This window comes from Peromyscus leucopus, chromosome 5, assembly GCF_004664715.2.
Source record: "Peromyscus leucopus breed LL Stock chromosome 5, UCI_PerLeu_2.1, whole genome shotgun sequence".
Classification (NCBI taxonomy): domain Eukaryota; kingdom Metazoa; phylum Chordata; class Mammalia; order Rodentia; family Cricetidae; genus Peromyscus; species Peromyscus leucopus.
The window spans coordinates 15,042,169-15,068,134 of record NC_051067.1 but is presented as its reverse complement, the minus strand read 5'-3'; the positions used below and the strand labels follow the sequence as shown (position 1 = coordinate 15,068,134).

Below are 25,966 nucleotides of genomic sequence, written 5' to 3'. Positions count from 1 at the left end.
TCTATAACAGGCTTCACTGGGCACTAAGATCTCCACATGCCCAACACAGAATTGACTCTGTTCCAGGAAATATGTCATGCTGTAACCTACGTGTGTGCAGATACATGTGCCAAGGCACATGATGGTCAGAAAACAAACAAACTCAGGGATGGTGCCTTGCTTTCCGCCTTGCTGGAGAAGGTCCTTTGTCTGCTGCTGGTTATGCCGGACTGGCCCACCTGTGAGCTCCCAAGGCTGTCTTGTCTCCCCTCCTACCTGCAGCAGGAGCACTGACATTCCTAAAGTCATCGCCACCTCACCCACTTACCCTGAGACCAGGGACCCAGAACAGAGCCTCAGGCTTACACGGCAGGCCCTTTACTCACACAGCCTTCTCCCCAACCCTCATCTTAAGTTACACAATAAAAGAACATTTTATCTATAATTTGACATCACCTAGAAAAGTCAATGTTCTAAAAATAAACATTTAGAAGTCTAAATTTTAATACAGAGAAATAGTTGAACTTTATTTCTGTGTTCATTAATTTGAGGAGTTTATCTGTCAAGGAGGTTTGTACTGATCTAAGTAATAATCACTAAGAAACAGAAATGGGAGGTATGGGCTAAGAGTACAATTAGTCTCCATATGTTTATTTATTTTTTTATTTCTCATTAAACTTGTTTTAATGGGTCTCAAAATTCTGTGACAGATTTTTGGTCAAGTTGTTTCCATTAAAAAGTACTGATTTTGAAAACTAATAACTTAAAACTGCCACATACAAAAAAAAAAAAAAAAAAAAAGGTCCACAAAACATTCTCCTTTCCTTCTGAAGATTTTACGATGCACTGTTATCATTAACCAGTCTTTTACTATTAAACTTAAATGGCCAATTGAGACAAACAGTTCTGAGACTGTTCTTCCACCACTGATTAAGACTGGGGTGGCAGGTGTTAGAGAGAATATTCATTTTAAATCATCATGGGCATTTATCCTTTAAAAACTCACAAATCATGAGTAACGTTCTGCTATTTTCCGTATTTTGAACCATGGAATCATCTGTGTCAGATAAAAGAGAAGGATCTAAACAAGAATATTTTTCCCATGTGCATCAGGAAGAACACAGTAATCGCAGAGAAAGGCCCTGCCCTGTGGTCCTTCACATCTGTTTCTAAGAAGCTTCTGCTCAAAGGAAAGCAAACCCTGGACTAAAGTCAGGACTCTTCACAGTCCTTACCTCGCAGTCAGTCAGGCTAGGATGGTGGCACCATAGGACCTTTATGAATTAGGTACACAGACTCAAGACTGAAACCTACCCAGCTACTGGATAGAAAGACAGACACAGCAGCCGATTAACAGTGTTCAATAGGACATAGAGAAGGTAAGCTTGTTCAAATAGGCCACTAACTCAAAGAACCAGAAAAATGAGAAGCATTCAGGAAATGACAACAATAATGATGAACTATCTAATTAGGACAATCAACATATAGGAAACCTCATGTAAGAGGAACTGGGAAAGATATGTGCTGGCATTTACTATGGTATACTATTTTAGCAATATGCTAACATAAAAAAATCAATGCACAATGGTACCAAAAAAATACAGAAGACAAAGGAAGTCGAATGTAAAGTCTCTACGCAGAAGGTAAACATAAATGTGCATAGGAAAGGCCTGGCCATGCAGCAGTCCAGGCCTTTTACAGCCGCACACACCCTCACTTGTGCTCTTTCTGCCTTCTGCAGAAAGATGGATGAGACCACATCCATGCTCTGGCTGCACCTCTTTCTCCTGCGTGCTGAGCCCCAGCTCTGAGGAGCAACAGCTGATTCTGAGGTCTGAGCTAACCCTCCTGCCCCTCCACCCCCAGCCTGAGGCCATGGGACCAGCTGTCTCCCTTGGATTCTGAGGACTGGGAATAAGGGCCTAAAGCTGAGCAATAGCAGGTCTGCAGTAACCATAAACTCAGGCCCAAGACCTGAAACTGGCCACAGCAGTGGCTGGGCAGGCAGTAAACACCTCCGAGCTGCCACAGCTTGGAAATGCCAGGGAGGGCCTTCTTTCTCCCTTTGCTCTGGCTGCCAGGCTTGGCCCCGCCCTGTGCCACCTCCTGAGTCATGCACCCAGCCTGGGGCTGGACCCACATATGCCAAAGACAGTATGGAGGCTACCTGTACGGAAGTGGGCAGGCTCCTCCACCTTTCCTCTCCGGACGGGTGCTGCCTGCTTAAACAATTTAGACAAGATTCAGAGCTGACATTTCAGACTGCTGTTTTTCACCTGTGGATTTAACATTTGTGTTTTTTAAGTCAAACTTCGATATAATGTTACTTAATGTTTGGAAAAGCCAATTCTCCTTTTAAATTTAGCTTACTAATTGACACTGATGAAGCAACAACCTGTAGCCTATAACTGAGCCTGGATTACTATGAAAATGGGGCAGTCTGATGCTACCCCATCCTCAACACCTGTGCTCAATAAACCACTCAGGAATTCACAAAAATAAGAAAAAGGAAAGAAAAACCTTTTTTCTTATGTTTCTACATTTTACACTATATAATTTTTTATATTTTATTATTTTGTTAAGATGATTGAAATAATTTATTAAAGTTAATTAGTCATCTTTCTTCAAAGGCTCATGATGGCCCGGATATCTGTAGATATCCAAAGACAATCCATTCCTAGACTCAGTTAAAAATATTTAGTGGCTGGGAGCATGGCTGACTGATACAGTACTTGTCTAACAGGCCCCAGGCCCTGGATTTGGTTCCTAGCATGGAGGTGTGGGTGGAGAAAAGGATAATATAGTCAACATATGTATATTCAATTCACATAATGAGGGTGGTAGTTTAAAAACTGAAGTCGCCGGGAATTGGTAGCGCACGCCTTTAATCCCAACGCTCGGGAGGCAGAGCCAGGCAGATCTCTGTGAGTTTGAGGCCAACCTGGGCTACAGAGTGAGTTCCAGGAAAGACACAAAGCTACACAGAGGAACCCTGTCTCCAAAAACAAAACAAAACAAAACAAACAAAAAACCTGCAAGAAGTCAATGTTTTAGACTGTGCTCTTGTACTAGGCCCAATAGGCCAGGCCCAGCCTGGTCACTTGTGCTAGATGTTAGGCTATCAAACAAAACTTGTAAAGAACCAGTCCTCCAAATAGGAGATCAACAACAGCCAATCAGAAGGAATTCAGATGGTCTGAAATGGCAAGACACAGAAAATCCCATTCTAAACCTGCAAGTTACCTGCAGCCACCCCTAAGGACCAATCTGGGGTCCGCCCCTTGCTCTTCTTGCTCTGCCCATAAAGCTCACCTCTTCCACTAGCTTTAGCTATAGGGGCACCTTTCCAATACACTGGAACTTCCAGACTCGTGAAGTTCTAGAAGGACCAACTACACCTGGAAGAAAACTACAGCGCAGACTATGTTTCTGACTAAATCTTCCTTCGGGGATGCTGCCAACAGAACCCCACTCTCCTGGGACTAGGAAGGTGGAAATGAGGCAGGAATTAATGAAAGAAAAAGAGCAGAGGCTTTTGTTCCTGGGTCAGCAGTTTAGGTTTCTGAATTTGTAACTTATCACAAGATTCTTCTAGTCCCAATTCTAGCAACAAAATAGCCGTTTAAAAAGAACTAGAGTCATGTGAGTAAAGAACATGCTTATTTACCATGTATCATCATATTAAATAATATGTCACAAAATACAATACACAGGCTGGCAAAATGGCTCAATGGTGTAAAAAACGGTCGCCTCTGAAGTCTGCTGACCTAAGTTCCATCCCTGGATCCCACCACAGAAGGAGAGAAACAACCCCTAAAAGTTGTTCTCTGATCTAACACGTGCACCCACACTTCTATATACACACTACAATAATAATAATAACACAGTTCACACACACAGTACAGAGTATGTTCTCAGTTCTACATAGAACACAAACAAGAGTGGAAGAATACACACCAAAGAATTAAGAATAAATTATAGATTTGTTTATGTTCTTTTCTGATTATTAATATTTTCTAAGTTTGACTGTATATTTTATCTTTGAAGAAAAACATTTTAATTTATAAAATATTATTATATTATACTTTATACTTCTTAGGAATCAGTATTGGGAACAAAATAAAAAACAGAGCCACAACACAAGTTTTTAAAAACAGGTAATTAAAATAAATAAATAAATAAATAAAACCAGGTAATTAATCCCTAAAACAGAAGACTCAAAGCAGTGGAGAAATGTAAAATCTCTAGAACCACATATTAAAAATAAATAATAAATAAGTAAAAACTATCAAAGGCTGTCTTTGCAAAGCTGTGAATCTAAATGCAAATTGTTTCCATGAGCAAGTGACATCAGAGTCCTTCTTAAATACATAGGAATTTGCTATAGAAGTCTGTAGTAGGCATGCTTAAACCATTACAGTATCTGGTACAAAGCACTCAAAATCTTTTGATGAAGGAATGTTCTGAACTCAGATATACGGGAGGCAAGTTGGTTTAAGGGGGTAATGTCCTAAATCACAAAATGGAACAGGTGTGTGGAGAACAATGTTACTTGAACTATAATAGAAATAACTCAGACAGATAAAAAAATGACATTGTTTCCTACCCGCGACTGTGGGTCCTCTCTTAATTTGTGGTGGCCAGCTCCCTTTGCTACATAAGCATTATAGCATCCAGACATTAAGTCTGGTCCAGAGACTCATGCTTACTCATTCTCAGAAAGATCCAAAGCAGAGCTCTTTCTCAGGGGAAGGACTGTAGCGGCAGCGGGTGGTAAGAAGGTGGTCTCAGCTTTTGCCTCTGCTTTCTGATCTCTGGGCTTTTAACTCTGCATTTGGCTCTGTGTTCTTATTTAATAAAAACGTTAAGAATTACATCTACCAAAAAGAAAAAAAAATCCAAAGCAGAGACAGTATTTTGTAGCAGCCAGAACCAGGCTGTGTAGACCTGCCACTCAAAAAAGTTCTTACCTAAATTACCATTCTTTGAGATCCATTCACCCCCGTCACAACGCACTTAGTATTCATTGATTAGTTTGAAATCAGTCTGTCAGAGCCATCTGCACTCCCAAGTTCCTTCTAGCACTGTTCACAACAGACTCCTCCATACCGCTTACATCAGAACTGGGAAAAAAAGAAAAAAGCTTTGGACCTGGGGGGCAAGTTTTGGTTTGGAAAAAGGGCTGAAATGTGCTTTTAAGAGAACAGTGATTTGAAGTTTATCCTCAGAATAATTTTCAGATTTTTTTTTCCAGATTTGGGATTGTGAAGTTCAAGCTCATCTCTGAGAATTTTCTAAATTTTGTGAACCTGAGTAATTTGTGTGATATCAGAGATGTCACTAACAAAGACACAGCAATAAAAAGACCATGAACATCATTTTGTTAGATGGGTGGTATTATGGGTGAATTGTGGTTTTTAAACTTTTCTACATAGGGCTTAACTGTGATTCACATTGACTTTAAAATAAATACCCTGTTTTGTTTTAAATATATTCAATAGCACTCAAGGAAGGTCATACAAAAAGTGAGAAAGCAAATTCAAATTGTCAGGACTTTCTCCAAAAGGAGAGCTATCAATGGTGTTCCATCATAACCCTTGGATTCCACCAACAAAGGATTTTCTTCAGAAGAAAATCATCCTCTTGAAGAGAAAATGGAAGCCGTGCTTGAGATGGGAAATTTGAGTGTCCAGGACACAACCCTATGAAAGCACTGGAATCAGGTGAGGAATCAGTTATTGCTAAAGTGGACTAAGGGTTACCAAATGAGGATCATCTGAGGCTTTCTGCAAACTTCAGGCTGGCCCTAGTTTTCCAGCAATGCCTGGGTAGCCATGCTCTTTAAAAAGCCCCAGGTAGAATTCCTGGGTACTTGGCCACAGCTGAACAGGAGATCCAAAACCACATTATGCTGGGTGAGTGGTTTGGGGGCCATACAATCGTATTTAAATCCTATTTCTTTCAGTTAATAGCTCTGATTGTGGCGAGTCACTCTCTCGGAGAAAAACAACAACAAAAAACTAGAATGACACTTTGTTGTTGGAATCAAATAAGATTGTGCTATGTGCAGGGTGGGGGTGGGGGTGGGGGTGGGGTGGGGGGTAATATGTGGATGTCTACATGTGCATACAGCTTAAAATCGCCCTCCACGATAATGACATCTCAGGTTCTTCAGGCTCTCAGTCAGTGTATGATTGTGTTCATTAGCATAGACAACTCTTGCAGAATATTTGATCAGCGATTTCCCTAAAGTACTGTTTCTCAAGTCCCCCACCCCCACCCCGGGCCTTTCTTTCTTTACTATATTTTCTTTTCCATTAAAATGTAATACCACAAGTACTGTGTATCAATGTTGCAATTCTCTGAAAGGCCACAAACCCTGTATTATATAAGACTTCACACGCACACGCAGACACACGCGCGCACACACACACACATCATCATCATCATCATCATCAATGTTGAGAATGCATGTCAGAGAGAAAAGTGCCCTGGACGAGGTCAAGGGACTCATTTACTAGCAGAAATAGGTCTGAATTAGAGATCACAAAGTGCTAGTCTGATACCAGCTTGTGACTGTTCTTGCTTGGTGTATTTTTAATTTAAAAAAAAAATTAGTTACCGATATTTTCTAATCAAGAGATTTCAACTAAAACACCCAGGCATCCAATTGCTCACGAGACATCGGAGTGTCGCCCCACTGAGTAGGACAGAAAGGGACCCGACAGCCCTGCGGCCCTGGCCCCCGCCCTGCCCCTAGGGATGCTCCTACAAAACGCCTCCCTCAATAACCCGCCGCCTAAGGACAACCGTCTGGGGACCGCTCGGCGGGCGCCTAACTGGCTGCAGGTTCCGAACCTCTTGGCGCGCTTCGCTCTCCGGCTTCGGAGCCCTGGAGCCGGCGGGTCGGGCTCGCACGTCAGGGCCGGGAGGCCCAAGCACTGCTGGGGTTCGGCGGCTCCGGCCTGCCCGCAGCCCCGCTCCCGCGCCCCGCCTGCCGGGCCGGGCCTCCCCGCCGGGCGCGCCACTAGCAGCAGGACCGACTCCCCGCCGGGCGCGCCACACAACGTCTCCCCGGGGCGCGCGCACGGGCCACTCCGCGGCCCGGCCGCCGCCGAGGACGCCGCGTCACCCGCGCTGCCTTGCGCGCGCCCGGCCCGCCAGCCAATAGCCAGAGTCACTCTGTGCACGTGACGTGCACCAGCCAATGGCGACTGGAGGTGGCCCGTGACGCAAGGGATGGCGCCTAGGGGTTTCGAACCTGCGCGCGCGCGCGCGCGCGGCTGGGAGGCCCATCTGGGGATGTGTGGTCCCGCGGTGGTCCCGTGGCCGGTGTGCAGAAAGCCGGAGGACTTTCAGGGCACTGAGGGAGACCCTGCAAGACAAGGGCACCGACTCCCCACCAGCGCCGACCGATGCAGTCGCAGGTGAGGAGGGAGGAGCGAGGACAGCGCTGGAGCTTCGCTGACAGATCCACGTGTTCCATCGCAGCACCCAGAGAAGAAAAGCCCATACTGTGCATCCAGTGTCTCTAATGTGCAAAATTAATATAATGAAAGTATTGACTTGCACTATGATAGTTTAAATATAAATTTCTGCTCTAGAACTGTACTAATAGGGGAAGTTGAATTAAGGTGAGAAAAAAAAAAAAAGAAAAAGGGAGAGCAAAGGCTGTCAAAAAAAAAAAAAAAAAAAAAATGGTTTCCCCAGCTGTCTGGTGAAACAACTGTGCCTGCAACGATCCACTCTGCTAAAGAATTCCTGACTGCCACAGTATCTGCTTCTGTAAACATGCTTTAACGACAGTGGAAATTTCCCCTCGGTGTCGTGAAACATAGACCATCTGCAAATGGTCACTTAGGCATCAATGTAAAGCCAACAGCGCTGTCGCAGCTGAAAGACCAATGCTGAAAACCCATAAATACTATATGAAACCCGCCCCGATAGACTTGCTAATAAAGATGAGTTCTCCTACTTTCAAAGAGCTGTTTGGTTCTTGGCTGGTCAATTTTGCGTAATACCAGAGTCGCTTCCTTCTTTTCTCTGGCAGTTCTTAGCCTCCCTTTGTCCAAACCTTCCCAGCACCCTAGCCTCTTGTGACTCCAGGTCTGGAGAAATCCACCCAGGAGTGGAACCCACGGACGAGAACAAGGCCCCTGCAGTTAACAGTGGCTGACTTGTAACAGAAACCCCAGGTTCCAGAATTCTGACCTGAACCCAGAGGCACGCCCCTGTTCTCATAAAAGAGTTGCCTGTACCCAGGGAGCCAAATGTTCTGCTTTGTCACCCTTAAAAAATGGCTTCCTTCCAATTTGTGTCATGGATTAAAATGGTAGATGGAGCATCAATCACATGTCCTTATTTTAATAAAGGACCTTTCTAGAAGCCCACCCAACAACTTAACCATTTTATAGATCTTATATACTCAGACTCAGTAACAGCCTCATGTAGTTGAGAAATGTCTTTGAGATGCACGTTGCTGTTCTGAAGGAGATCCCACACCTAAAAAGGGAAGGATGAATCTGGATAGGCATCTAGCAGCTTCTACTCCATCTTTGGTATCAAACTCTACAAGAAGTTGCATTAACTCACACAGCTCAGTAGAAATAAGTCTTTCTAATGCAGAATAGTTTGCTAGGCAAATGTATGCTCTGTGGTGCCCTGTGCTAAGTGCTTTACATATATTTTTCTATTTCATGCTGTCACTTCCTTCGTGGTACCCGTGACACTGATGGATGAAAACAGTGACAAGCTAGGATGCAGAGAAGCTTTAGGTATACTAAATGACTGGTCTGGTTTGAATTAGTTGTACAGTGTTGCATGCACATAAACCTAAGGGATATTGTGTACTCAGTTAACAACGTTCACTCTGTCTAAACTTAACAAGAATGGACAATGCCAGACAATGGTGGCACAACACCTTTAGCCCCAGCACTCCGGAGGCAGAGGCAGAGGTAGGCAGATCCCTCTGAGTTCGAGCCCAGCCTGGTCTACAGAGTGAAGTCAGACTACACAGAGAAACCCTGTCTTAAAAAAAAATCAACCAACAAGGAAAAAAATCACCTTGTAGCCCAGGAAGCAGGTCTCATATGCATATATAATACAAAACAGATTTTCACATTAAATTATCAATGCAGTGTTTGGAAAACAAACATTTTTGATCAAATGGAAAGTAAGAATTGAAATTGACGTGGTAATTCTTATTACTATCCAAAGTTACAAATAGTGCCTATGTTTAGGGTTTTTAAGAAGCAGCAGGACTGGTTTTATGTTTTAATAAACAATGCCTATTACATACTTATGCTACATTATAAAATCAACAATTGGCCTTTCAGGAGACCAACAGGTATACAGATAGTATGAACATGTAGAGATTATTTGTGTATAGGATGTGTGGATGAGAGGGGATCCATTCAAGGGAGGAAGAAAAGAGACTTATCGGACAAGACTTGCTAGGGAACGATAACTGAGCTAACTCTCCATGCAGACTTGAAAGGATCTAGTCAGGAAGAGAAGATAGTTCAAGTACTGAGCTGAGTTATTATCAAAGGATACCATATATGACTCATGGATGTAAACAAGAGCGCAGACTAGCAAACTGAGGGGGTAAGCAGTATGCTGTCACAACAGCTGTACATTGTCCTCCTGGGGATTCGTATTCTTTGGCCACTAGCATCCATTCTCTCCCTTGCTTTGGGGGATTACTTCCTGTGTGCAGTCTTTTGTAGCAGTATGATGCTCTGTGCCCCCAATCAATGGATGGGTAAATGACTAGGTAGGCCAAATCACATTATTTGCAAAGAGAAAATAGTGGGATAGGAGAACTGTTTAAATATGCTGTTGTGTAGCAGCAGTTTCTTACAAATGGAAGCATCCTAGAGAGATGTTTATTAAGACTCAGGGAGTAAACAAAATGCCTAAGACCTAGGAAGTAAATAACTGAAAATTCTCAAGTTCCTGAAACTTACAGGATCCACAAAGGTCCTCATGGTTATATAAGCAGTGAGGACTACTGGCAAGAATAGACTTTCTAGTCTGTAGAGTTGACTGCAATCATGCCAGGTACTTTGGGGAGTTGTCACCATGCTGGGGGGGTATGGGAGAGACTTGTTTGATTTTTTTCAAGACAAGGTTTTCTGTGTAGCCCTGGCTGTCCTTGAACTCTATCTGTAGAACAAGCTGGCCTCAAACTCAGAGATCTGCCTGCCTCTGACTCCCTCGAGTTGGGAATTAAAGGTGTGTGCCACCACTGTCCAAACTTTTTATTACTTTGATATCATGTAATCTTGCCTCCAATGCAGCTAACTGTAACAGACTAAACGCTGAGGACAACTTCTGGTAAGTTTCTACCCATCTCAGAAGGGATACCTCCCCAACCATCCCACAGACAAGGAGCTGAATATGGGGTAATCAAGAATGACTACATTCACCTCTCACAGTGACTGTGAAACCCCCCTCGGGTGATCAAAGATGATGACATCTACCTCTCACAGTGACTGTGATAGCCCCTTCCATGGGCTAGCTATAGCTGAACACATAAATGTGAGAACAAAGATGCCGAGTCCCACACCCTGCAGGTTCACCACCACCCCACCCCTGCAAAGGCTGAGATCAGCAATGCTGCTACATCTGTGTGATTAGCATGGTGCATGTTACTGGCCATGTTATTGACCAGCAGGTTAACCAATCGAGTCAGACAAATGGGGGGCTTCAAAGCATGACTACTCCTCCTCTTGAGTGAGCAGCATGTGAACTGCATGTGATTATCTCCCTGGTGGGGCCACAAGACAGAGAGTGCCTGGGGATCCTCTATTGGCTCAGTGTGCAGGATTCTCCAAGAATTAACCCATCTCAACAGAAATGACCTCGGTCCTCATTCAGTTTCTATAAGAAGTCCTATAAAAAGCCCTTACACAAACAGTTCTTTTTCCCCCCTCTCTTTGGACACTGACTTAGTCACTACAAAGAAGCACCATGACCACAGCACCTTTTCTGTTGTTTTTTGTTTTTTGTTTTTTTTTTTTTTTTGTTTTTTTTTTTTTGGTTTTTTCGAGACAGGGTTTCTCTGTGTAGCTTTGCGCCTTTTCCTGGAACTCACTTGGTAGTCCAGGCTGGCCTCGAACTCACAGAGATCCACCTGCCTCTGCCTCCCGAGTGCTGGGATTAAAGGCGTGCGCCACCACCGCCCGGCCTGTTTGTTTTTTCGAGGCAGGGCTCTCTGTGTGATAGCCTTAGCTGTCCTAGAACTCACTCTGTAGACCATGCTGGCCTTAAACTCACCTGCCCCTTCTCATGAGTGCTGGGATTAAAGGCATGCACCACCACCCGGCAACTTATTTTTTAAAGCTTACTGTGGAATAATATCTACTGAGATTCTATATTCTGATGAAACACGACTTTCAGTATTTAGTATTTTTCAGTATGTAATATTTACTGAGCTTTTGTAAATGCCATCTAAATGTAGTTTCATGTCATTGAACAGAAACCAAAATAAACTTTTGATATCAAAGCAATAAAAAGTTTTCCAAGCCAAGCAGTAGTGGCGTATGCCTTTAATCCCAGCACTTGGGAGGCAGAGGCAGGCAGATCTCTGAGTTCAAGGCCAGCCTGTTCTACAGAGTGAGTTCCAGGACAGCCAGGGATACACAGAGAAACCCTGTCTCTAAAAAACAAGAAAACAACAACAAAAGAACCATTTAATTGAGGCTTGCTTACAGTTTCAGAGGTTTAGTCCATTATCATGGTGGGGAGCATGGAGGCACACAGGTAGACTTGGTGCTGGAGAAGTAGCTGAGAGTTCAACATCCACAGGTGGCAGGCAGAGACAGCCACTGGGCCTGGCTTGGGCTTTTGAAACCTCAAAGCCCACCCCCAGTGACATACTGCCTCCAACAAGGCCACACCCCCTAATCTCTCTCAAGTAGTGCCACTCCCTGATGACCAAGCATTCAAATATATGAGCCTATGGGGGTCATTCCTATTCAAACCACCACAAGCCCCCTCTGGAGCTTTGCTTACTTTCTGCAATAGCTCTTTCTTTTTCAGGATTTCTGTCTATAATACAAACTCCTTTAAAACACCCTTCATGTCTTTCATTCTATAAGTTTGAGAGACCAGATCTCAGAGTCAGGGGCAGAAGAGGTGGCTCAGAGATTAAGAACACTTGTTGCTCTTGCAGAGGACCTGGATTCAATTCCTGGCACACACATGGCAGCTCACAACCAGCTGTGACTCCAGTTCCAAAGGATCTGACACCTTCAGACCTCCAAAGGCACTAGGCATACAGGTGGTACACATACAGGTGGTACCTGCAGGCAAAGCACTCATATACATAAAATAAATAAATTGAAATTTAAATTAAAAAAGGAACTCAGGATCATTGGCTCAGTTTGTTTGGAAAACTGAGTGTCCAGCACCCTAACTACCGAAGTAAGCCCACCCAAGGTGAGACAGTCTCCTTCTCACTGAAAGACACTCATTTTCCCTGGTTTCATTGATTCCCCCTACCTCTACTTCTAGAGTGCTGGAATTATAGGCATCTACCAGTGCGCCTGACTTTCAACCTTTATTTCAGGCTTTCACATTTTCTTAAGGACACCTCCCACTAAAACTATGCGAACATGTTACATTCACAAAGTTTCTTCTAACATTTCATGATAGTTTTATTTTTTCTAACTTTTAAGATTTCTAGTCAAGCAGTTGATATTGTTACAGCTCAACTCCCTTGCAATGTATTCAATAGACCTGTTTATATTTAATTATTCTAGAATTACTGTGTTGTAAGTTACATTGATTAAGGTTTAGTGGCTGTGAGAAGTGGATTTTTCTACTTTTTTCTACCTCTTTTTCTATTTATTTTATATGCATGAGTGTTTTGCTTACATGTATGTGTATGCACCATGTGCACACAGTGTGCTCAGAGGCCAAAAGAGGCAAACATAGGATCCCCTGGGACTGGAGTTACAGTTGACTGTGAGCTGTCAAGTGATGCTGAGACTTGAATCTGGGTCCACTGGGAGAGCAGTCACTACTAGTCTTAACAACTTAGCCATCTCTCCAGTCCCCTTTTAACTATTTCAAATGGATAACTCTAGAATTGTTTTTAAAATGAGTGTCTTGTTGGGCTGGCAAGATTGCTCAATAGGTCAAAATGTCTCCTGCTGAGCCTGACAGACTGAGTTCGATCCCAGAACCCACAAGGTGGAAGGAGAGAGCTGACTCCTGTAGGTTGTCTTCACACACACACACACACACACACACACACACACACACACAAACACACACTGTGGCACATGCATATGCACACACATACACATTCACACTAGATAAAATGAGTGTCTTGCCACAGATTTGTGGGAAATGAGAACTGTGGGATATTTTCTTCATCTTGGGGTTCTCTTAAGTAATTTTTAAAACTAGTAATGTCTTCCTGAGACTTTTATGGACGGGTTTAACTTCTACCACAAAAATGTCATCTAACAGGACTTTATACAAAATTGTCAAAAGGCAATAAATCAGCCTTATTGACCAGGAGGAGATGCCCTCAACTAAGAGGGCAAATGAGCTTGCCACAGTACAATTAATTACCTTCCAAATCATATACTGAGGCCCAGGGTACCCAAATTTCTGATGAGAGAGTGGAATAGTTCATCACTGCAAATGGGCCACTAAAGAGGAGAAGGAGTAGGGGCCAAGACAGCTCAGGCTGGGCTGGCACGGAGGTCTCTGGAGCATGCTCGTCTACCCCAGTGAACTCAGAGGAAAGATTTGGTCATCAGAGAGCATGGGAGCTTTGGTGAGTTCGATGTCTCTTCAAGAGCAAATATGTGAGGACGACATCAGAGTCAAATGTCAGACTCACTGTCCGGAATGCCCAGGGCATGGTTCCTAGTGCCTAGTTCAGTGTGGATTGCCGGGAAATCTTCGTTTCTTCCTGTTTTCTTCCGACCCGTCTTCTTTGTCAACATCTCCATCATCCAGCACAGTGACTGGCAAATAATAAACACCTTAAGAATGTTTTAGAAATGGTTTCATATTTAGGTTTCAATACTAAACATGGCTGAAGAAATGTGTAAGTATTCAAGAGGGAATTTAGCTATGTATTGTGTAGGTTTTTTTTAAAACTCTTTTGGGGGCCCACCACCCAGCTCCCAAATACATACATGGAGACTTATTCTTACTTATGAATGCCTGGCCTTAGCTAGGCTTGTTTCTAGCCAGCTTTTCTAACTTAAATTAAGCCATTTCTCCTCTTCTACATTTTGCCTCTGGGCTTTTTACCTTTCGTTATTCTAAATCTTTTCTTTCCTTCTTACTCTGTGGGCGCCTGGGTGGCTGGGTGGCTGGGTGGCTGGGTGGCTGGCCCCTGGAATCCTCCTCTCCCTCTTTTCTCACTCCTCCTTCTCTGCTCTTCTCCCAAGCCAAGATTTCTCCTCCTATTTATTCTCTTTGCCTAGCAGCCCCGCCTATCCCTCTCCTGCCTAGCTATTGGTTGTTCAGCTCTTTATTAGACCAATCAGGTGTTTAGATAGGCAGAGGCACCAGCTTCACAGAGTTAAACGTGCAATGTAAAAGAATGTGACCCGATTTTTTCCCCTGTGCTGCACTGCGGCCTTTCTCTTTCTCTTCCAGTCCCAGGCGCTTCCGGAACCACAGGTTACCGTCCCGACATGGACAAGTCCAAGAAGCACACCACACACAACCAATCCTGAAAATGGCACAGAAATGGTATCAAGAAACCCTGGTCACAAAGATACGAATCTCTTAAGGGGGTGGACCCCAAGTTCCTGAGGAACATGCGCTTTGCCAAGAAGCACAACAAGAAAGGCCCGAAGAAGATGCAGGCCAACAACGCAAAGGCAGTGAGTGCGCGTGCAGAGGCCACCAAGGCCCTTGTGAAGCCCAAGGCGATGAAGCCCAAGGCGCCAAAGAGCCCCAGCTGCAAGCTCAGCTGTCTCGTTTTCATTGCTCACCCCAAGCTCCGGAAGCGGATTAGAAGCTACATGGCCAAGGGTCGTAGGCTCTGCCAACCAAAGCCCAAGGCTCAAACCAAGGCAGAGGCCTCAGCTCCAGCTCAGGCTCCCAAAAGTGCCCAGGGCCCTGTGAAGACCCCATAGAAAAGGTTTCCGTCTGCCAGACAGATGGACTGGTGTGACACACCTACACACTGTTTGCAGATGATCAGGACCCCATGCTGTTTATACAAATAAACTTGAGGCAGGATCTGTAAGAGGGAAAAAAAATGTGACCCATCTTTGCATCATTAAACCAATGTTCCACAGCATAGACGAATGTAACACGTCTCAACTATTCCACAGCAGTGTTGTATCAGTTGCTGTTGCTATCACAAAACACCTGACGAAACATCTGAAGAAAGGTTTATCTTGGCCTATGGTTTGAGGGCTCAGTTTACCTCCGTGTGGAAGTTGTGGCCACAGAAACGTTGGGGCAGCATCTGCAGGCAGGAAGTAGAGAGAGAGAAGGGGGGTCTTTTTTCTCCTTTTTATTTAGTCAGGGACACCAGCCCATTCAATGTCTTCACCGTTTAGAGTGAGTCTTTCCACTTCAATTAGCCTCATCCAAAAAAATTTCTCACAGGCATTCCTTACCTCCCAGAGCTTGGTTTCCATGGTGATTCGAAATCCCATCAAATTGACAATCAAGATGAACCCCCACCTATCGGTGATCACAGCAGCCCACTTGTTGAATGTGTTCTACACTAAGAACATTGTACATTTCTTCAAGCATCATGGTCCCCTACAAAGTCTAACTTTTTTTTTTAAGGACTAATTTTATTTAGGTGCCGGCCAGTGTGTAAATATATACATACGTGCACCAGAGGAGGGCTTCAGAGCTGGAGCTGGAGTTGTGAGCAGCCTGACACAGGTACTAGGAACCAAACTCCTGTCTGGTCTTCTATAAGAAGAACAAGGCCTCTTAGCTGCGGAGCCACCTCTCTAGTTAACTTTATCCTCACCATTTCTCCCTCCCTTCTCTTCCTTTCTATCACCGTGTTGCCTAGGCTAGTGTCTAGCTCATGAGCCTACATGACCTCCGGCCTCAGCTTCTGAAGCGGCACCATGCCCATCCCTGTTCATTGTTCATTGTTCAGTGAACAGAAGCTTAAAGAGATAGAAGGACCCCACGTGACACAGTAAGTGGAGGAAATAAAGGGCTAAAACCCTGAGCTGAGTGGCGACCGTGTCCAAGTCAATTTTCAGTATTACATTTTAGCCTCTTAAAAGTCCACAAATCACCCAGCAGACCTCCAGTCGTTCATTGTATTGTCATGAGCACACTCAGGGCATTTCAAGTGGATGTTTATCTTCTAAAGTGGACGAGACCCAGACCCACAGATTGTGCAAGCTGGCATGAGCCAGGGAGAGCTCATTAACCTCCTTGACTGCCATCAGCTCCAATCCCCAGAGAAGAAAGACAGCAGACCGAGTACCACTCATTTATTGCCTCAGTTGTGTGACTATTTTTACTTTTCTATACTATTCATATCCTTCTTCTCATTGACACTTACAAAGCCCCACGGAGTATTTATTCCTACTCTACACATGAAATACCAGCTCAGTGATTCATGATTTGTCCAGGTGCAGAGAGAGGGAGAGAGAAAGCTGATGTTACATCAACACCTGTGTGATTTCAGAGCCCTTGTGTGGTAGGCAGGATTCTGCCTTGGAAGATTTCCCATCCCACCGTTTCCATGTTCGCATCCTATATGATCCTTGAGACGATGAATTTGACAGAATTCACTATCATTTCTTTGACAGTAAATGTGACATGGCACAATTAATGTTAAGAAAGGGAAACTAGGGGGCTGGAGAGATGGCTCAGTGGTTAAGAGAACTGGCTACCTTTGCAGAGGACCCGGGTTTGATCCCTCCACCCATACCATGGCTCACAACCACTTGTAACTCCTGTTCAGGGAATCTGCCCTCCACAGGAACCAGGCACACAAGTGGCAAACAGACATACAGACAGACAAAACATTCATACAATAAAAATAAGCAAAGATATAATTGTTTTAAAAAGAAAGAAATGATCAGGGTGAGCATGACGTAATCATCTGAAACTTTCAAAGGTAGATCTCTGGCTAGTAGTGGCAGCAAGGATTGGAGGGTCAACGAACAAAAGAGTCTGCCCCTGTTTTTGCCTTTGAAATGGAGAGGGCCCTGAAGAGCTGAGAGCAATCCTTGGCTAAAGGCCAGCAAGAAAACAGGACTTCCAACTGAAAGGAGCCAAATCCTGCCAGCCAGCCTGAGCTTGGATCCTCCCCAAAGCCTCCAGGTGGAAAGAACCTCCCTGACATTTTGATTCACTTAAGTCAGACCTGGACTGAAGAACTGTGAGCTAATACGTAATTGCTGGTTTAAGCCTCTAAATTTGAAATAATTTACGCAGTGACAGAAAACCAGTACCCCTGGCTTTTCTTGTAAAATCTTAGGACTTGGAACAAGTCTTTCCCTTTTTCTGGTTCTAGTTTTCACATAATTTCTGTATTATTTTTTAGGTCCTTTCTAGCTTAGATAATACTGAAATTGTGTGTGTGTGTGTGTGTGTGTGTGTGTGTGTGTGTGTGTGTGTACACGCATGGGGAGGCTAGAGGTTAACCTCTGTTGTTTTGTTTTTGTTTTTTGAGACAGGGTTTCTCTGTAGTTTTGGTGCTTGTCCTGGATCTTGCTCTGTAGACCAGGCTGGCCTCGAACTCACAGAGATCCACCTGGCTCTGCCTCTGGGATTAAGGGCATGCACCACCACCGCCCGGCTTGCTGTTGTTTTAAGACAAGGTCTCTCACTGGTCTAGAACGTGCCCTCTAGCCTAGGCTGACTGGCCCGTGAGCCCCAGGGCTCCACCTGTCTCCGCCTCTCCGTGCTGGTTTCACAGTGTGCGCCACCAGGCCCAGTTTTCTGCTTTTGTCTTTGCTTTTCATGAGTTCTAGGGATCAATCTCAGGTTCCTCGCGCTTGCGTGCAAGCACTCTACCAGCTCAGCTATCTCCCTATCCCCAGTTCTAAGATTCTTTAAAGTGTCGTGTTTTAGTCTCAGGGACCATAGCAGAAGAGGAGGCAGACTGTAAGGGCCGGCAGCTGGGGAGGACCAGAGCTACAGTGTCTTCAGAACACGGCAGAACTGCTGCATCATGAACTCACAACTATGGTTGCCTGCACCAGATCAAGCCAGTGAACGTTCTAGCGTTGAGAAGGAAGGGGTTCATGAGCCCCTCCCTCTAACTGAATAGTTACGGACAGCTGATAGCTTCTGGGAAGGGTTAGTCCATTTTATTTACAGTTTGGTCGCTGATTGGTTGCCATGCTTCAGTGGATGTCCCCATATCTAAGTGTATATGAGCAGCACAAATTGATAGATGGTTAGAAAACAATAAAGAGCATAAAGTTGGGTGGAGATAGGAAAGTGGGAGTGAGTCAGGGAGGAGGGAGAGGGGGAAGCGGGGCGAATATGATCACAATACATTATATGAAATTCTCAAGGAATTAATAAAAATATCTTAAGTGCCTTACTTTTGCAAAGATTGAAAGAAAACAACACATCTGAAATCAATATGCAAATGAATGGCCTATAACCTGATAGTGCCAGCGGATGGCCTCATGAGCTCTCATTTGGCAGTTCCCTATGAAAAGCAATATGATATTTTAGGGCGTCCGGCTATCGATTTTGAGAATGAAGAATTTCTGATTCCAGACTCCCTGAGGGACATCAGCAGCTCTCCCATGGAGAATACAGAGAGGCTGGGAAAGGAGGCTCCTGAGTGTACTGAGGCCTCTGCTGGAGCATATGTAGGGTCTGTGTCCACGTAGACGGTGATTACAGAGTGGCTTCTGAAGCCCAGAGGAGGGAGCTCATCAGAGGCTGTAACACTCGGGCTGACTGAAGCGAGGCGTTTGCCAGGCCATTGGCATCAGAGCAGTCCATGTAGTCAACAGCACACAGGAAGGCACGAGACAGGAGTATGTCACCTGTACAGGTGACCCCTCCGGGGCCTAAAGCCCATGGGTATTCAGTACGTTGGAAGAGAATGCTTCAGAAATGTTTGGGTGGTAAATGAAGAGAGGATCTGTAAACAGCACTCCTCTGTACCAGACACTGTCTCTAATTTCAAGACACTGTGTAACCCAGTCCTCTTCGCCCTTTATTTAATCTTGTGCACAGCTCCTCAGAAGGAAAATATTGCTGAGCTTTGCTTTCTGGGCTTAGGATTACCTTGGTTACTGAAAAATCGATACTAGATTGGCTCTCCACTTCTCGGGCTTCCTGACTGTTTCTCCCACCTGCCACCCAGTGCAAGATCCTTTTAGTCTCTCCTGAGGAGTCGGACTCACTTACTCAAGGGCTGGTGAGATGGGTCAAGTCTGAAGACCTGAGCTCAGTCTCGGGAACTCACATAGTAGAAGGAGAGAGTCAGCTCTACAAGGGGTCCTCTGACCTCCATACACACCAAACAAACAAACAAACAAACAAACAAACAAACAAACAAACAGATGTAATAGGAAATGTAAGGGCCTGGTGACATGGTTCAGCGAGCAGGAGTGATTGCCCCCAAGCCTGGACCTCAGTGTGAACCCCAGAGTCCGCAGAGAGGAGAGAGAGAACTGACTCCCACAGGTTTTCCTCTGACCTGCACATGTGCACAAAACTTAAAAAAAAAAAAAAAAAAAAAAAAAAAAAGTAACTTAATGCCAGGCCTGCTGGCACACACTTTTAATCCCAGCACTCAGGAGGCAAAGGCAGGCAGATTCCTGAGTTCAAGGCCAACTTGGTCTACAGAGCAAGCTCCAGAACAGCCAGGGCTACACAGAGAAACCCTGTCGAGAGAGAGAGAGAGAGAGAGAGAGAGAGAGAGAGAGAGAGAGAGAGAGAGAGAGAGAGAGAATTAACTTAAAAATGACTTTGTTCCAAATTCTAAATGTACTATGAGTTACAGACTCACAGTGCTGAATCAGGAGTCGCCAGGTTGCAGGCTCCTTGAACATGGGAACCCTGCTGCTCCCGTCTTGATATTATTTAAAGCACTCAGTGCCGTTCTCTCCACAGCAAGTGCTTAGTACTGAGTGAAACTTAATTGAGAAAAGCTGAGATTAACATCAAATAAAAAGAAACAGATTATAGTACAATCTTCCTGGTCAGCTGTGCTCACGCAAGAATGCCACACTTGCGGCTCTGTTTCTAGACAGAAGTCATTTTGCCACCAGAGGACAGCCACCAGGAGGAGACCCTGGTTGCTCTAGATGGCTGCTCTCTAAGATGATGGCTATGTTGTCTTAACAATTATCATCTAGCTTTGCTAATCTCCCATCATTATGCCAGATGATGCATGCTCCACCACAGTAAAGTGTCCGGTAAGATACTTAACCTGAGTACTTGTGGGTTAAACTGTCATATGTTTTTTTGATAGGATGAATTTCTTTTTCCCTAAATCTTCTGAGTCTAGAAGAATTTTGAGAGATTACCTATGTGTCTGCTGTGTAGTCTACAACTAATCTAGTCATCGAACAAATGTGTGTTGAATACCTGCTATGGCTTCACTTACTGAAGTAGTTTGTAGGTTTGAACTGCAAAAAAATAACAATGTGGCTCTTTTATGTATGAATCTAGGAGACAGAAGTCCCATAAGAAGGGGCTGGAGAGACGGTTCAGTGTTTAAGAGCACTGGCTGCTCTTCCAGAGAACCTGGGTTTCATTCCCAGCACCCACATGGTGGCTCACAACTGTCTTGAAACTCCAGTTCCCGGGGATCTGACACCTTCTTCTGAACTCCGAGGGCACCAAGCATGCAAATAATACACAGACACACATGTAGGCAAAACACCCATACACATAAGATAAAATATAAATAAATTTTAAATAAAAAATTAATTTCTTAAATACAACATAGTAGCTGGGTGCGGTAGCACACACATTTGATCCCAGCACTTCGCAGGCAGAGGCAGGCAGATCTCTGTGAGTTCGAGGCCAGCCTGGTCTACATAGTGAGTTCCAGGACAGCCAGAGCTACATAGTGAGACCCTGTCTCTCTATGTGTATGTACGTGTGTGTGTGTGTGTGTGTGTGTGTGTGTGTGTGTGTGTGTATTATAGCTGAGGACTAGGTGTTCTGGTGATGTACACTATGAGAACAAGCCTAGTCCAGGGAGGTGAGATTCTCTGGGGGAAATGCTAAGTTAGGTGATAAAGTAAATGTGAGTTGGAAAGGGGACGGAGGGAGGAAAAAGTGAGAAAGAGCCCAGGTCAAAGTAATAATGATATTAATATAAAATGTTCTTAAGAACTTGAGAAATCCAGGACTGAGTTCCTAAAAGAAGGATATTCTATCTCAATGACAAGAGTCGTGAGCTGTCCTTCTTGGACCAACTGCATTCTTGTCTGAGAACAGCACCATCTTGTGGCATGTGGCTGTCAGTGCAGATGTACCAACAGATCTTAGATGCCATCTCTGCGGTGTGAAGTATTCAGTCCACTGGCTTCCAAGTTTGGGTGCCGTTGACAATCTGCCTCCTTATGGACCCATATTTTGCACAGCATGTGTCAAAATGCACAGTTTATCTCTTTTTTTCCTAACTTGGTTAATAAGCCAATATGGTTTCATTTAAAAGGAAATACATTGTTCTCATGGTTAACCTTGTAAATCACCTTATTCTCTCTTTTATAAAGTCATAGTTGCTTCTGGCATTATTTCCTCTTCTAAAAATGAGCCTGATAAGTAGGTACTTAAAAAATATTCCTTGCTTAGTCTTTTAATGAGAAAAAGTTGGTTTTATTAAAGTTGCTGATTCCCTATTCTTATCTTTGAGAACCCAGTACAAATCCAAGCTAGACTAAGGAGTTTAACCGTAATTGTGTTCAACTTTTATATCATAGAGATGGAGAGTAAGACCCAAGAAGAAGGAAAAGGCCAACCTCGTTTCTGTCCTTGATGTCAAACTGTATGCTGGTGTATTTGTAGTCATAATAGAGAAGCAATTAGAAGAGATAAAACTGGGTCCTTCTGGGCATGGAAAGGAGCCCAGGATGTCACGACAACAGTGGACAAGAAGGAGAAGGCCATGCAATGGGATCAGAGAGGCAGGCTAAGGTCTCCATCGTGAAGGCCCCTGGGCCACATTAACTCTCTTGATCTCTTCTCAGACCACGGGAAAACAGTAAAGAATGGAAGTTATTCTTTAAAACCTGGAAATCTCTTGACAGCTCAAGTTTTTAATGTCCATGTGTGAGAGTCAAATCATGGGTTTAAAGTAGCATCATCATGCAGGCTAACAGCGAGACTTTATTTCCAGTGAGGACCAGAACCTGAGGAGACAAGATTTATGTTGAATGTGGAAGGAAATCCTCAAACAAGTGTTACGTGATCTTGGACACATTACTAATGCTTCTGTATCCTTGAAAAACATCCCTAGGCTACAGTTTCCTTAGGAGTGATCATTACCCCAGGGTTTTGGAGCATGATTTCATGCAAAATGAAGGTTTAAATACAGAATCCTTACAAAGTAATTTAGCCATTGCAATTCCTTATTTGACTGGAAGTGAGGGTGTGAAGTTTGAAAACCTATAGACATACAGTATCCTTTATTGTTTTATTTTAATTTTTAAAATGCGTGTGTGGGAGTGTATGTGTGTGCACTTGTCTGTGGCGGCCAGGGTCAGCCTGGCGGTCTTCTTTGGTCACTTCCCATCTTGCTCTTTGAGGCAGTGTTTCTCACTGAACTGGGGGGCACTGTTTTGGCTAGGTGGGCTACCCAGGAAGCTCCAGGCTTCTACATGTCTCTGTCCCCACTGCTGGGATTACAGATACTTTTTATACATGTTCTGGGGATCTGAACTCAAGTCCTCATGCTCATGTGACAAGTTCTTCACTGATTAAGCTGTCTCCCTAGCCCTGGGATGCAAAGTATCTTTCATACTAGTGGTAAGTCAATGATCTCAATAATATAAGAATAGTTTTATATTTATCCACCCAAGGTCACCAGGACTCTAAAACTCTATATTCAAGTCTGTTAGATACCTCTACCTATCCCACAGGTACCTCCCAAGGCAGTGTGTAAACTGTTTTAACATCCTGGAACTCAGCCCTTGGACCCCAGACTGCATCTTCTAGCTGAGTACATTTAAACACTGCTGTTGATCCCTTAGCTTCGTTAAGAACCTTCGGGTCTTCCATCCTTTCCTCCCTGCTTCCTGACCACCTGGCTTGTAGACCTCCTCAGAACCATTTGAGTTAGCATGATATTTCCACTTCTGTTATAATTGCCATCTCAGACCCTGATGAGGTCACTGTACCTGCCTGCACAAGCCCTCTGCCTAGCCTTGATTGTTTCTCGTCTATCTAACACACAAGCTAACTTTCTAAATATGAGCCTGATCAGGCCCCTCACTCTTCAGGTGTTTTTATTTCTTCCCACACAAGTCTAAACTCCTTAGGATGGTCTCAAGGGGCTTCGTGGTCTTGCTCATGAGCTCTTCCCAGCTCCACGTCCCCCAGTCCTTAAACCTAGCTGCACAGACTTTGGCCACCTTCTCAGAGAAACCAAGTCCTCCTTTGCCAGGCTCCTCTCCTCTCTAGAATGCACCTTTTCCTCTCTACATCCTTTATGATGTCGCAGAGTTGCTAATTCTTCCAGGAAGCTGTTTCCCAGCCTTAGCTCCAACCCGAGTTAAACGCCCATCCTGAAAGAGGATTATATAATCGCACTTTGCAGTTTATAATGCACTTTTACATAATAATGATTTAGTTTCTTCCAAAATGGTAGATGTACATCCACTTCATAGATAAGGATCAGGGAAATTAACCTCCAAGATCAGTTAGCTGGATGCCTGATGGGTGATGGTGCTCTGTATGCTATGAATGTATTGTTCTCATTGGTTGATAAATAAAATGTTGATTGGCCATTAGCTCAAGTTTATTATTGACTAGTCTGTGGGGCTGGACAGGACCAGAAAAAACTTCAGCTACAGATGTCAAAGAAGATAACCTTGGTACCTTTATACCTATTGGAACCAAATCAGAGAGCAGACGGTGCCTGCTCCAAGTGGTGACATACCGCCCCAAGTCCAGAAATGATCCTTCTGTCTTTCACATCCCTACCCCTTCACTCTGATCAGCATAGCAGGAAGCCACCTTCTGTAGCTCAGCACTTTAGGCTGTGGAAATGTATTTTTAAATGTTGAAAATGTCATTTTCCTGACATTTATGAAAGGGCTTCCAGAAGTGAAAGCCAATTAGACAATGACTTTGTTGATTAATTCATCACGCAATTAATGTAGAAAGGACACTTTGAAATAGTCAGATGAAAGACCTGGATAAGGGCAGTCGGAGCAGAACACTTCCTTGATGTTCCAGGCTCTGGGGGTGTGGGCTGTTGAGAACAGAAACCCTGGTTGATTGGCAGCAGGAATTCTCGTGGAGAACGAAAACAGAGCTCCCATCTGCCCCTGGGCCTCTGACACAGCAGAAACAGTGGTGTTGGTGTGGTGGTGGCAAGTGGAACCGCTGTGAGCCTCTGGCACTCAGCAGGGCAGTCACAGGGCAGCCACAGTTCTGGGCTTATGGAGCGGGCAAGTTTTGGAAACTCTTCGACTTGCTGCCTGATCTCCAGAGAGGTTGAATGCCTTAACCATGGAATGTGAGGTAGCCAAGTGACCAAAGCTTTCTATCACAAAATGGCGTTGTTTGCCAACTTACTCTTAATATTGGGTGGAGCAACAGCAATATGTCATCAAATAAAGTCATAGTTTCATTTCTATGGATGTGATAAGATGCAAGTTTTATGTTAAAAAAGCAAGTTTGAGGGAAAAGGCTTTATTTTAGCTCACGGTTCCAGTCTGTAAGGCATCATTGCAGGAAGTCAAGGCAGGAACCCAAATCAACTAGTCATATCCACAGTCAATAGCAAAAAGAAAGAAAAGCATGCATGTTTAGATTTCAACTAGCTTTCTCTACTCTTCTACAGTCTGAAGACCCAAACCAAGGAACGATGCTGCCCATTTTCAGGCTGGGTCTTCGCTTAAGGCAATCAAAACAATCCCCCATTGATGGCAAGTTGACAATTAAAACTAACGATCACACTGGTAATGGTGTACAGGAAGCCAACCTGGTGATCTTGGGAGGTGAAGTAGCTTAAGCAGGTGACTTAGGCTTTGTCAACACCAACTGCCTTCTCCCTCCCGATATGGGTCTTTGGACCTGCCATGCTCCTTACAGTGGATTAGCTGAGGGAGAATTGAAGCCTGTTCTGTTTTACTGTCCATAAATGAATAACTACAACACTATAGTCCATTCTTTCAAGGTTGTGTTGCTTTGCTCTCTTACATTCCCCTGCCCCCGATCTTAGGCTCAAGCCTGGGCCTCTGCATATGCCAGGCAAGGGAATCTCCCACTGACTACATCCCCAGACCTTCTCTCTGTCCCTTATTATTGCCTTCCTTCTACTTTAGACTTCCTTTTATCTTTCTCTCTTTTTTTTTTCTAATCTGCTTGTAAAAACTTGGAGCATTGGTTTTAGATGTTTATTCTTTTCCTAGGAAGTCATTCAATGTACTAAGCGCCTTCCTAAGCTCTGCTTTGGGTACACCTAACTTCATTCATGTATGTGTTTTGGTGTATGTATTTTGATGTGCTAGGGATCGAACCTAGGACCTCTCATACTAGGCAAATGTTCTGTACTCCACAAAGTTTAGTATGTGTTGTTTTCACATTGTCATTATATATACGTTGTCTAATTTCCATTGTGTGGGATTTTCCCCAACCACTTTTCTGTGGTTGATTTATAATTTAATTTAGCTGTGGGCAGACACCATGCTCTAAATGACTAGAATTTTTAAAAATATGTTGACACTTGGTGTTCTATATAGCATTTAGTCTATGTGCACTTGAATATAAAGCATGCATTGATATTGTTGAGTAAATATTCTATAAATGTCAGTTTAGTCAGGTTGGCTAGTAGTGGTGTTCAAGTATTCAATATCCAATT

At 44.0% G+C, this 25,966-nt stretch overlaps 1 protein-coding gene and 1 pseudogene across 3 annotated transcripts in view; one reads left to right on the top strand and one right to left on the bottom strand.

Moving 5' to 3' along the window:
* Ptpdc1 (protein tyrosine phosphatase domain containing 1) overlaps positions 1-7,084 on the bottom strand; it is a 55,537-nt gene extending 48,453 nt beyond the window's left edge. Inside the window, exons 1-2 of one of the 3 annotated variants that reach the window (XM_037205756.1) lie at positions 6,838-7,084; positions 4,950-5,102 (exon numbers count right to left, since the gene is read on the bottom strand). The gene's annotated coding sequence lies outside the window, so the exon portion shown is untranslated. Of the gene's footprint in view, positions 1-4,949; positions 6,043-6,837 lie in introns of those variants that run through there. The other 2 variants (XM_028867664.2, XM_028867665.2) reach the window with 2 other exon arrangements.
* Positions 7,085-14,648: 7,564 nt separating this feature from the next.
* Positions 14,649-15,206, top strand: LOC114692121 (annotated as a pseudogene).
* Positions 15,207-25,966: the final 10,760 nt, after the last annotated feature.